This window comes from Ranitomeya variabilis, chromosome 8, assembly GCF_051348905.1.
Source record: "Ranitomeya variabilis isolate aRanVar5 chromosome 8, aRanVar5.hap1, whole genome shotgun sequence".
NCBI lineage: Eukaryota > Metazoa > Chordata > Amphibia > Anura > Dendrobatidae > Ranitomeya > Ranitomeya variabilis.
In genome coordinates this window covers 108823108-108836005 of record NC_135239.1, presented here as the reverse complement: position 1 = coordinate 108836005, position 12898 = coordinate 108823108, and positions in this window count along the sequence as shown.

Sequence of the window (12898 nt, the reverse complement as noted above, 5' to 3'; positions counted from 1 at the left end):
CCACACGTCTGCCTTGTGAGAAATACGCACCGGTGTCCCATAGAAAAGGCGGTAATTCAGTGGGGTGTACAGTAAAATTACACTTGACAGGTTAGAATAGAATAGATAGAATAAATGTCTACACATAGAATAGGTATATATATATATATATATACACTCACCGGCCACTTTATTAGGTACACCTGCAGCGCCCCAGAGTTCTGGTCGTTGCAGTACTGTGGCTTCGCCGCTAAGGGGAGCCATGGTACGTTCGATGGCACCGAAGGAGTTCCTCCAATCAGGTATCACAGACACCAATATGTTTCACAGCTGGGCCTCCGGGGGGAGCTAAGGGTGCTATTCATTAGGCCACTCCCCACCATAGTGGGTAAACTGGGGGTCAGGCAGAAAGTTAGAGAGAACGCTGACGGGATTGAACGGAGCAACACCCTGTGGCAGGGGGTGTTGTGAAGGGAGAGACTGTAGGGTCTCTGCCAGGGGTGGGATCCTGGCAGAGGCTTGGCATTGAAAGAACGTAACGGGTCCGCGCAGGCTCCTGGAAGCGGCGGGACTCAAAGAAAGGACTAGAAGCGAGATAGATTGTGCTGAGTGAGAAACGAGATCAAGCAGAAGGAGAATACCAGCAGGGGTTTTGTTGAAAGAGGCAGCACCCTGCTGAGGCGCAATACCGGTGGCCGGAACGCCGAGGGAGTGGATTAAAATACAGCTTCAAGCCATACTCCAAACAGCGGCAGGACAGTCGGTCTCAGGCGGGCTGTCTACCACATATCACCTATGAAGTCTTGGGGGGCAATTGCGGGAGAGGGGCGACTCTAGGGTCCCGGAAGAACTCCAGGCCTACCTGACAAACGGGTGCCATTCCAACCTGAATACAGGGAAGGGGTGGATTACAGAGGAACATCAAATCGAGTTGTGAGGGAACTTAAGAAACAGACACAACCGTTGTGGGGTTACTTTCCGTAAGCACAGCAGGGAAGGACTACAACACATAGCGCTAGAAGGAAGGCACAGATTTCCACCTGAGAGGAGAACTCTGGAGGTGCCATTGGACCGGCCGGACTTGCGTAGCCTGGTGAACCGTGTTCTGGACTGAGGACTCAGAGATCTCCAGTAAAGAGGTAAAGAGACTGCAACCTGGTGTCCTCGTTATTTACCGCGACTTACACCCCACAACTGCACCGCTCCACCGCTATCATTACTACCACCTATTACACCGGACGTCCCCCACTGACGGACAGGGCCACGGACCGGGTCTAGCCACCGTGACAACCCCAGGACTGAGACCTAGAGGCCCGGCTCCGGGTACCCCTCGGCCCTGCGGCGGTGTGGGGGCGCGCCGCAGACTTGGCGTCACGAACAGGATCTACTTAAGCCTGAAGAATCAGGTCATGTGTGCCTAGAGACTGTGATTTACTGTGCTTGGACTGTACTTTATTGTAAGACTGTGCTGCGCCATTAGCCGCCAAAAGTTCCCGCCAAAAGGCGCCGCCATTGCTACACCCAAGGGGAAGGAGGGCGTGTTATGGGCGGAGACTCCCAGTGTGGCGCGAGAAATGGCTACCGCCCCCTGCACTTCTGGCTGCAGAGGAATGACCTGCCCCAAAGCAGAAGAGAAACACCCCTTGATATGCAACGGCGAGAGGCTGGTGACGGAGAAGCCCGACCTCGGAGAAATGGCGGAGTTAGGTGCATGCACTGCCACCGACTATCAGGCAGCGATGATGAACGGCGAGTGCCTGAGCGAGGAAGAAGCAGTTCCGGCCTGCCCTTCTTCACCGGAGATGGACCGGAAGCCTGCGGACCCAACAGCGGAGTTGCGTCCACCAATCCCCACCTCGGAGTTAGAGGAGGAGGAACCACGGCCAGCGGAGCCGAATCCGAGCATCCCATTGGAGGAGCCCCGGTCCGGGCTGCAGCAGACTCTAGCGTCCTCGTTAACGGACCGGAGCGACACCGATGGAACCATATTGGGCGCAGGTATGGCCGGCGTCCCTGCTCCCCTCCGCGAGCCCGCTTCCATGACCCACCTCTATCGCAGTAGGGAGCGACTTATCTCGGCAGGGCTAATGGTGCTATCCCCCGATGACCTGGGAAGGATGGTGCCACCGCTGTCGACTGGAGTGGGGGAGCCTGTGGATGTGAGCTTAGATGGAGTAGTTCTTCGGTGGGACACCCCCTGGTTTAGAGCAGATGGATCCCGGGAGAACGGATCCACTCTTGCGGTGCTTACATGGGAACAATATAGACAGTGCTTGATTCTACAGTGGAAAGGCCGGAAAGAGGCCGAGTCGGTGGGCCCATCGAAAGTACAACAAACCCCTCCGGCATGGGATGACAGAGACGTGACAAGGCGGGGCACTGTGTTGGCCTACCATGCAAGAAGAGGGTGGGGCCTCATACACGAGCCAGGATTGGATACTGACGTTTTTGTTGCGCATTGTAACGTGAGGGCTCCCTGCTGTGGCCGAAGTGGAGAACCATTGCAAAAGGGGGATTCGGTGACCTACAGCCGCCACCAGAACCCGCTCGGGTGGTATGCACGGAATGTTCGGCGGTGTATGTCTGGAGCCGCGACCCTTACCGCCTCGGACCTGGTCCCAGGAGCACCCGATCTTGTCACCATCGCAACGGTGCGCCTGGTTGCGGCCACCGAGTTGGCCAGTCGAGTTCATCTTCACGTTCGAACCGCGGACGCTGGCACCACGGTGGCTGGGGGGCAGGAGCCCGAGCCGCCTGAAAAAGAATAAACCTCGATACCATGAAAAATGTAAATAGTTACTGTTTGTCTTTTATTCCTTTAAGTTGCTGCTAAACCCGCCCAGGGTTAATGGATCCCTCTGTTGACCCGGGATCCTCTTTGTTTGTTTTCCTGTTCTGAAGTTGTTGCACAAAAGTTATACAAACTGCAGAAATCATGGACTGTGCATGATTCGAACTTCCCTTGTAAATAGTTTGCACCTTCTTAAAGGTGCTCCCTACTGGTTTTAGCCAAAGACACTTTGCGAAGATATTTGCCCTATTTGTTTGAGCCAAAGACACTTTGTGAAGATACCTTTCCTACCGGTTCTAGTTAAAGACACTTTGCGAAGATACCATGCCGGAACCTTTGCATGGGCCGGTAGGCTGAGAAGACGAGCTACCTTAGAAAGACTTGGTCTCCTCTTAAAGGGGATGTGAGAAACTGAACTTGAGAGAGATACTGTTGCAGAACAGTAATGCCATAATGATGCCTTGAAAAGAAATGTAACTGTTTTACATGCTAAGTTATATGTGTTGAATTTGTTGAAATGTCTAAATAATGTTTTGCAGAAAGAAAAGATGCAGAGAGCCCGTAGGGGTAGAGATAGAGGTCTGCATAGTTGAAAGTAAGCAAAGTAATAATGAAGGTGAGGATAGAAGGTAAACCCCGCGTCCCCATAGAAAGTTACTTTGTTACTAAGGACAGAAAGCGAACCCGTAGGGGTTAGAGAGTGAGTCCTTAAAGGAGCCGAGTAGAGCTGGCTCAGAGTTCTTTAAACGAAAGGAATGTTATGTCTATACCATGTATAGTAGAGAAAGGCAGTAGGCCCTGGATGAACAGGGCGGTCCTGTAAAAGAAAGGAGAGGCAGTAGGTCTGGTGCCATAGGGACAGGCGGTCCTGCAGGTTCAAAGTAGGAGAATGTGAAGTTACCTTACCCTGTAATGTGATTATAGGAAGGCCTTTGGTAAACTAAGAGTGTATGTTTCCTAAAGGCAATGTTAATTTATTGTTCCAGAATTTGCACTAAGTAGAATACCCGGTTGGGTAACAGGAGTTATGCATAGCCTGTAATTTATAATGTTGACCATGTTTGTAACGTTAAAAGTGTCCTCACCTCCCATAAAGGGAAGCCTGTTCAAGTATACTTATTGTTTTGCACTCAACAAAATTGTATGTCTGTTTACTAATCTGTATTGTTGTTTTTCTTCCCAGTCCCGGAGTACTGTGTTTAACCAGGGGGGAGTGCAGCGCCCCAGAGTTCTGGTCGTTGCAGTACTGTGGCTTCGCCGCTAAGGGGAGCCATGGTACGTTCGATGGCACCGAAGGAGTTCCTCCAATCAGGTATCACAGACACCAATATGTTTCACAGCTGGGCCTCCGGGGGGAGCTAAGGGTGCTATTCATTAGGCCACTCCCCACCATAGTGGGTAAACTGGGGGTCAGGCAGAAAGTTAGAGAGAACGCTGACGGGATTGAACGGAGCAACACCCTGTGGCAGGGGGTGTTGTGAAGGGAGAGACTGTAGGGTCTCTGCCAGGGGTGGGATCCTGGCAGAGGCTTGGCATTGAAAGAACGTAACGGGTCCGCGCAGGCTCCTGGAAGCGGCGGGACTCAAAGAAAGGACTAGAAGCAAGATAGATTGTGCTGAGTGAGAAACGAGATCAAGCAGAAGGAGAATACCAGCAGGGGTTTTGTTGAAAGAGGCAGCACCCTGCTGAGGCGCAATACCGGTGGCCGGAACGCCGAGGGAGTGGATTAAAATACAGCTTCAAGCCATACTCCAAACAGCGGCAGGACAGTCGGTCTCAGGCGGGCTGTCTACCACATATCACCTATGAAGTCTTGGCTGGCAATTGCGGGAGAGGGGCGACTCTAGGGTCCCGGAAGAACTCCAGGCCTACCTGACAAACGGGTGCCATTCCAACCTGAATACAGGGAAGGGGTGGATTACAGAGGAACATCAAATCGAGTTGTGAGGGAACTTAAGAAACAGACACAACCGTTGTGGGGTTACTTTCCGTAAGCACAGCAGGGAAGGACTACAACACATAGCGCTAGAAGGAAGGCACAGATTTCCACCTGAGAGGAGAACTCTGGAGGTGCCATTGGACCGGCCGGACTTGCGTAGCCTGGTGAACCGTGTTCTGGACTGAGGACTCAGAGATCTCCAGTAAAGAGGTAAAGAGACTGCAACCTGGTGTCCTCGTTATTTACCGCGACTTACACCCCACAACTGCACCGCTCCACCGCTATCATTACTACCACCTATTACACCGGACGTCCCCCACTGACGGACAGGGCCACGGACCGGGTCTAGCCACCGTGACAACCCCAGGACTGAGACCTAGAGGCCCGGCTCCGGGTACCCCTCGGCCCTGCGGCGGTGTGGGGGCGCGCCGCAGACTATGCTAGTAACGGGTTGGACCCCCTTTTGCCTTCAGAACTGCCTCAATTCTTCGTGGCATAGATTCAACAAGGTGCTGGAAGCATTCCTCAGAGATTTTGGTCCATATTGACATGATGGCATCACACAGTTGCCGCAGATTTGTCGGCTGCACATCCCAAAGATGCTCCATACAAGGCAGGATGGATCCATGCTTTCATGTTGTTTACGCCAAATTCTGACCCTACCATCCGAATGTCGCAGCAGAAATCGAGACTCATCAGACCAAGCAACGTTTTTCCAATCTTCTACTGTCCAATTTCGATGAGCTTGTACAAATTGTAGCCTCAGTTTCCTGTTCTTAGCTGAAAGGAGTGGTACCCGGTGTGGTCTTCTGCTGCTGTAGCCCATCTGCCTCAAAGTTCGACGCACTGTGCGTTCAGAGATGCTCTTAGGCCTACCTTGGTTGTAACGGGTGGCGATTTGAGTCACTGTTGCCTTTCTATCAGCTCGAACCAGTCTGCCCATTCTCCTCTGACCTCTGGCATCAACAAGGCATTTCCGCCCACAGAACTGCCGCTCACTGGATTTTTTTTCTTTTTCGGACCATTCTCTGTAAACCCTAGAGATGGTTGTGCGTGAAAATCCCAGTAGATCAGCAGTTTCTGAAATACTCAGACCAGCCCTTCTGGCACCAACAACCATGCCACGTTCAAAGGCACTCAAATCACCTTTCTTCCCCATACTGATGCTCGGTTTGAACTGCAGGAGATTGTCTTGACCATGTCTACATGCCTAAATGCACTGAGTTGCCGCCATGTGATTGGCTGATTAGAAATTGAGTGTTAAGAAGTTGGACAGGTGTACCTAATAAAGTGGCCAGTGAGTGTATATATATATGTGTGTGTGTGAATGACACACACACATATATATATATATATATATATATATATATATATATATTTACTACAGGGCTAGATTGCATAAAAGCCGGTAATTCAATTGCCGGCTTTTGCTAACTTCTTATCAAACCCGACAGGATATGAGACATGGTTTGCATACAGTAAACCATTTCATATCCGTTATATTTTTACATATTCCTCACTAATAATGTTATTAGTGTGTGTGTGTGCAAAATTTTGTAGCTCTAGATGTTAAAATAAAGGGTTAACCCCTTCACCCCCGGAGCTTTTTCCGTTTTTTCGTTTTCGTTTTTCGCTCCCCTCCTTCCCAGAGCCATAACTTTTTTATTTTTCCATCAATATGGCCATGTGAGGGCTTATTTTTTGCGGGACGAGATGTACTTTTGAACGATACCATTGGTTTTACCATGCCGTATAACAGAAAACGGGAAAAAAATTCCAAGTGTGATGAAATTGCAAAAAAAGTGCAATCTCAGGCCGGCGTCACACATGCGTGTTTTACGGACGTAAGAGCGCAAAAACTACGTGCGTAAAACTCGCATTACATACGGCACAATGATTCTCAATGGGTCTAGTCCTATCAGGCGTATATTACGGATCCGTAATATACGGCGTTCTACGGACGCAGAAAATCGCAGCATGCTGCGTTTGTCAGCGTATCGCGCAAAAAATACGCCAATGCAAGTCTATGGGAGAGCGTATAATACGGAATGCTTACGGACCATGCGTGTGCCTTGCGAGAAATACGCAACTTACTGGCAGATGTCCTGAAATGTCCAAAGGCCTCAATCAGGCAGGTGAGACATGCTAATTAGCTGAAAAAGCCAGACAGTGAACCCGGAAGTCTGCTGCACGCCTCCACGGAGTGATATTCAGCATGGCTAACATTGTTAACGCGGACATGCTGATCATTTTGGTACAAGAGAGGCCTGTCATCTGGGACCAAAGAGACCCAAATTATTCAAACAGGGCCCAAAAAGAGGCAGCATGGAGGAGCGTGTGTGTGGCCCTCTTCCCACATTATGACCAGCAGCCACGTGCGGCACAGCGACAGATAAGTAAGTACACCCATGTGTTAAATTTAATGTTATTGTGAATCATCAGGCGCTTACAACGTTGAATTTCTCATCAAGAATTTCTTAAATATTCATGAAGGAACTAGAAAGCACACCAGTAGATACATGGTGTTGTACATGATAAACGGATTTCATTAATGATTCCAATCGGTGGCCCTTTTACTAACAGTGTCTCCCATTATTTGTCCTTTCTGTGATAGAGGTTAGGGGACTGTCCTTGTGGCCTTGCTTGATAATTGTTAATTTAAATTTAATATTAAATGTGCTCCCCAAATGCCTATTTGGATGCTACACTTAAATCTGTGTAGTCAATTACACCTTTTGTGAGCACTCTGCTTAATGGGCTAATCAATGTATTTTTTTTTGTTTCAGTGGGTGATGTTACAACAAGGTGGCGGAGTATCCGCGATCAGTACAGGAGGGAGAGGCAGCAGCGGGAGAGAAGTGGAGCCGGGGCACCTCACAAAAAAAAAATATATATATATTTTGACCGCCTAAACTTTCTGAATCCCAGCATGGACCTCAGGCCGTAAGTCACAACATCAATAACTTTTGATACTATCTTTTTTTGAGCAAATTTTTATTTAGAAATTTGGAACATAAAACATTGTTCTTTTTCAGAACTCAGTCTAACCTCACTGACAGGGAGACAGGGTCTGACTCGGAACTGGTCATTGACCCAGTTGGGGAAGGTGAAGAGGTGGCTGGTCCATCTGCTGCTCCCTCAGGCTCCATCCCTCCTGGATCCTCCTCATCTGGTCAGGCAGCTCCATCTGCATCAGAACCACTACAAGAGGACCCACAGTTTGCATCTTCCCCCGCAGCATCATCAGCAGCACCACCACCTAGCCAGGATGACCCTGGAAATAGCAGCAGCCCAACTGTTGCCCTGGATGCATCCCCACAGGCTGCAGTCAGACCACAGCGTGCACGCCGCAGAAGAGAGCTGATACAAAGCCGGCGAAACGTGGATGCTGGGGTCATGAGCTATTTGGCACGTGTTCGAGAGGATGATGGGGAGGAGGGCTTTACCAGGAGCCTTGCCCAGTACTTAAGGTCCATAGAGCGGGAGTTAAGGCTTCGTGTGAGAGGCTGTTTTCAGATCCTTGTTGACGCATGCACCCCCCCAAATAACCCATACAATCTCATGCAGATGATTGAACAGTGGCAGATGTCACCTGAAAATATTCTGCGGCCTCAGAGATTACAAGGCCTGGCTGCTCAACAAGGATCTGAAGCACCCCCTCCACGTCAGCCAACACCTCAGCCCCAACCCACAACGAACACACAATGGCCCCCTCAGCAACATATGGCGGGATATCATCAACCATCCCAATATGGCCACTTGTCCACACCCAGTGCTGGAGGCTGGTCCCAACCTGGGTATGGACAATATGGTCATTTTGGGTTGGGTTATGATTCCCGGCCATATGGTCATCATCAGCAGGGGTATCTCCCAAATCCTCGGCCCACTCTTCCAAGTTCCCAGCATCATAGCTGGGCTAATGTCCCTCAGGCCACTACAACATCTGCACAGGGTGCTGGACAATTGGGCCTAGAAAGGCCACCTGATGCAGACCCTGAGCAAGCTACTTCTCCTGCCCCAACCTACCAGGACTTGTAATTTTTTTTATTTGATTTTTTTGATTTTTTATGTTTCTTTTACCATTTTTTTATTTTTTTGATATGATTTTTTACAACAATTTACATTTGTATTGTCCATACAGAGCAGTGGATGTTGTTATGATTTTTTGGGGCCCACAAATATAGGCCATTTAGAGGCCAAAAAATGGTTTTGTCCAAAATATAACCTAGACATTTAAAAAAGTTATACAGTAAAACGTTATATTAATAACAATCAACGTCTGGATGCGCTGTATTCATTCTTCCATCACACACACATGATATGCTGATAACCATATGTGAAATAATAAAATACAACAGACAGAGTTTTTAACTTGGTTAACACATACTTTATAGAGCAAATTAATTACACATGCAAAAATGCATAGTCTTGCCAGGGAGTAGCACCTTGAGGAGACAAAAAATAATTTGTAAAGATATCACGAACTTTAAGACCAGAAAGTGGACGACGCGGAGGAGGGACATATGGGGTAGGCCTACTAACATTGTTCATGAGGTTATCTTCAAAATTTGGAGAGGAACAATCATGTATTCTTGTGAAATTATGTAGAATTACACAGGCTTTTATCACTTCGTTGATTGTTGCCTCACTCAGCTGGATGGCAGACTGAAGAACACGCCATTTGGCCACAAGAATCCCAAAGGCGCACTCAACCAGTCTCCGTGCCCTGGCAAGTCTCAAATTAAACACCCTCCGCCGGTGGTCAAGGTTGCGCCTGGGGTAAGGCCTCATGACGTGCCTCGACAGTTGGAAGGCCTCATCTCCAACCAAAACAAAAGGCACTGCTTCCGCATTGGAGCCTGGGAGTTGTTGTGGTGGTGGGAGGTTCAACTGGTTGTCACGTAGCCGCCGACCCATTGTGGACGAATTGAAGACCCTAGAGTCTCCAGTTCACCCATAGGCCCCAATGTCTACAATTATAAACCTGTAGTTACTGTCAGCAACTGCTAACAGAACTACAGAGAAAAACTGCTTGTAATTGTAGAATTGGGAACCAGAGTTCGGCGGCTTATGCACCCTGATATGTTTCCCATCCACAGCTCCAATGCAATTAGGGAAGTCACAATTATTTTTGAAACCTGTGGCGATTTGAAGCCAATCGTCCTGTTTTGGCTCAGGCAACACAACTTCATGTAGTTTCTGCCAGATTTGGGAACAGGTTGTCCTAACAATGCCTGAAATGATCGACCGCCCAACCAGAAACTCCAGGTGTAGACCCGCATAGGACAAGCCTGTGGACAGGAAGCTGCTATACAACAAAAAGGGAAAAAAAAAACATGAGGACTACGAAAAAAGGAATAAGCACAAGTGTATATTTCATTTACTATTACATTATTTACAATAGAAAAAGTTTCATTTGAAAATCTTAATATACTAGAATATTGACACCATTCTTTTATATGTGCTTGTGGCTTCATGTCCAAGTTAAGTTAATGAAACATAGTAGGACACCACACATTTTGACAGAAAACAAAATAACAAAACAGTATGTGCGAATGTGGAATACATACCGTAAGGTTAGGAGCAGACGCTCCTCAGCAGAGATGGCTTTTCTCATCCAGGTGTCCTGAAAGGTGATCCCAGGACGTAAGATCTCCAACAACATATCAAAAGTCCGGATGGACATGCGAGTATACAGGTAAAACTTCTCTGGATGTGCCCTCAAAGCTGAATATAGTCTCTGGAAATGGCCTTTACTCTGGCGTTGGGTCAATAGAGGATGTACCCACAATCTTCGTCTCCTCCTTCGCGGATCCACATTGACCTGATATGGCTGGCCAAAGCGACGAGACAACACCCAGTGAAGCAACACCCGCTGAGTTGTGCTTAAAAACACAGGGCCAGACATGTTTGTAATCTCAAAGCAACACAGCCAAAATATGCTAGAGAACATATAGGGCAGATGGGAGGGCTCCACCTGTTGTAGAGGTCTTAAATAGTGTGGTTAATGATGGTTTAAATGATTTGCAGGCCTGAAAACCGTTAAATGTCCATTTTGTGATGGTGCGTGATAAATACGCCATACGGATCACATACGGATTACACACGCACAAGCACATGCACAAAATACGCGACCACACCTAAGCAACGCAGGAACTACGGAAGTCGATTACGGAGACATTTTGGCGTATTGAACGCGTAGTACGGACATGGAGCGCCCCCACACCGCCGCAGGGCCGAGGGGTACCCGGAGCCGGGCCTCTGAGTCTCAGTCCTGGGGTTGTCACGGTGGCTAGACCCGGTCCGTGGCCCTGTCTGTCAGTGGGGGACGTCCGGTGCAATAAGTGATGTTGTAACGGTGCAGTTGTGAGGTGCAGGTCGCGGTAAATAACGAGGACACCAGGTTGCAGTCTCTTTACCTCTTTACTGGAGATCTCTGAGTCCTCAGTCCAGAGTACGGCTCACCAGGCTGCGCAAGTCCGGCCGGTCCAATGGCACCTCCAGAGTCCTCTTCACAGGTGGAAATCGGTGCCTTCCTTCTTAGCGCTATGTGTTGTAGTCCTCCCCTGCTGTGCTTACGGAAAGTACCCCACAACTGTTGTGTCTGTTTCTTAAGTTCCCTCACAACTCGATTAAATGATGTTCTTCTAATCGTCCGTCCCTCCCTGATGTTACGGTTAGAACGGCACCCGTTTGTCGGGTAGGCCTGGAGTTCTTCCGGGACCCTAGAGACGCCCCTCTCCCGCAATTGCCTCCCAAGACTTCATAGGTGATATGTGTTAGACAGCCCGCCTTGAACTGACTGTCCTGCCGCTGTTTAGAGTATTGCTTGAAGCTGAATGTTATAATACTCCCTCGGCGTTCCGGCCACCGGTAGTGCGCCTCAGTAGGGTGTTGCTTCGGTCTTACAGCACGACCCCTACTGGAATTCTCCTATTGCTTGATCTCGTTTCTCACTCAGCACAATCTATCTCGCTTCTAGTCCTTTCTTGAATCCCGCCGCTTCCCGGAGCTGGCGCGGACCCGTTACGTTCTTTCCAATGCCAAGCCTCTGTCAGGATCCCACCCCTGACAGAGACCCTACTGTCTCTTCCTCCACAACACCCTCTGCCACTGAGTGTTGCTTCGTCCAATCCAGTCAGCTTTCTCTGATCTAACTTCCTGCCTGACCCCCGGTTTACCCACTATGGTGGGGAGTGGCCTAATGAATAGCACCCTTAGCTCCCCCCGGAGGCCCTGCTGTGAAATGTATTGGTGTCTGTGATACCTGATCAGATGAACTCCTTCAGTGCCATCGGACGCACCGTAGCTCCCCATAGTGGCGGAGCCACAGTACTGCAACGACCAGGACTCTGGGGCGCTGCACTCCCCCCTGGTTAAACACAGTACTCCGGGATTGGGAAGAAAACAACAATACAAGTTAGCAAAAAGACATACAATTTTGTTGAGTGCAATAACAATAAGTATACTTGAACAGGCTTCCCTTTATGGGAGGTGAGGACACTTGAACGTTACAAACATGGCAAAAATATCATAGCAACATGCTACAATCAACTCTCATTACCCAACCGGGTATTCTACTAAGTGCAATTTAATGAACAATAATTTAACATTGCCTTCAAGGAACATACACTCCTAGCTCGCTAAAGGCCTTCCCATAATCACATTACAGGGCAAGTTAACTTTTCGTTCTCCTACTTTGAACCTGCAGGACCGCCTGTCCCTATGGCACCAGACCTACTGCCTCTCCTTTCTTTTACAGGACCGCCCCGTTCAGCCAGGGCCTACTGCCTTTCTCTACTATACATGGTATAGACATAACATTCCTTTCAATTAGAGAACATGGAGCCGGCTCTACTTGGCTCCTATTAGGACTCACTCACTAACCCCTACGGGTTCACTTTCTGTCCTTAGTAACACATTATTAACTTTCTATGGGGACTCAGGGTTTACCTTCTATCCTCACCTTCATTATTACTTTCTTACTTTCACTTGAGCAGAACTCTAAATCTGCCCCTACGGGCTTTCTGCATCTTTCTTTTTCAAAGAACATTATCTAGGTTTCACATTTTAAACAAATTGAACACACATAACTTTCCTATATGCAAAACAGTTACATTTCTTCCAGAGCATCATCATCAGTATTTCTTTACATTTACATTATTGCTACCGGTCTTAAAGCAATATCA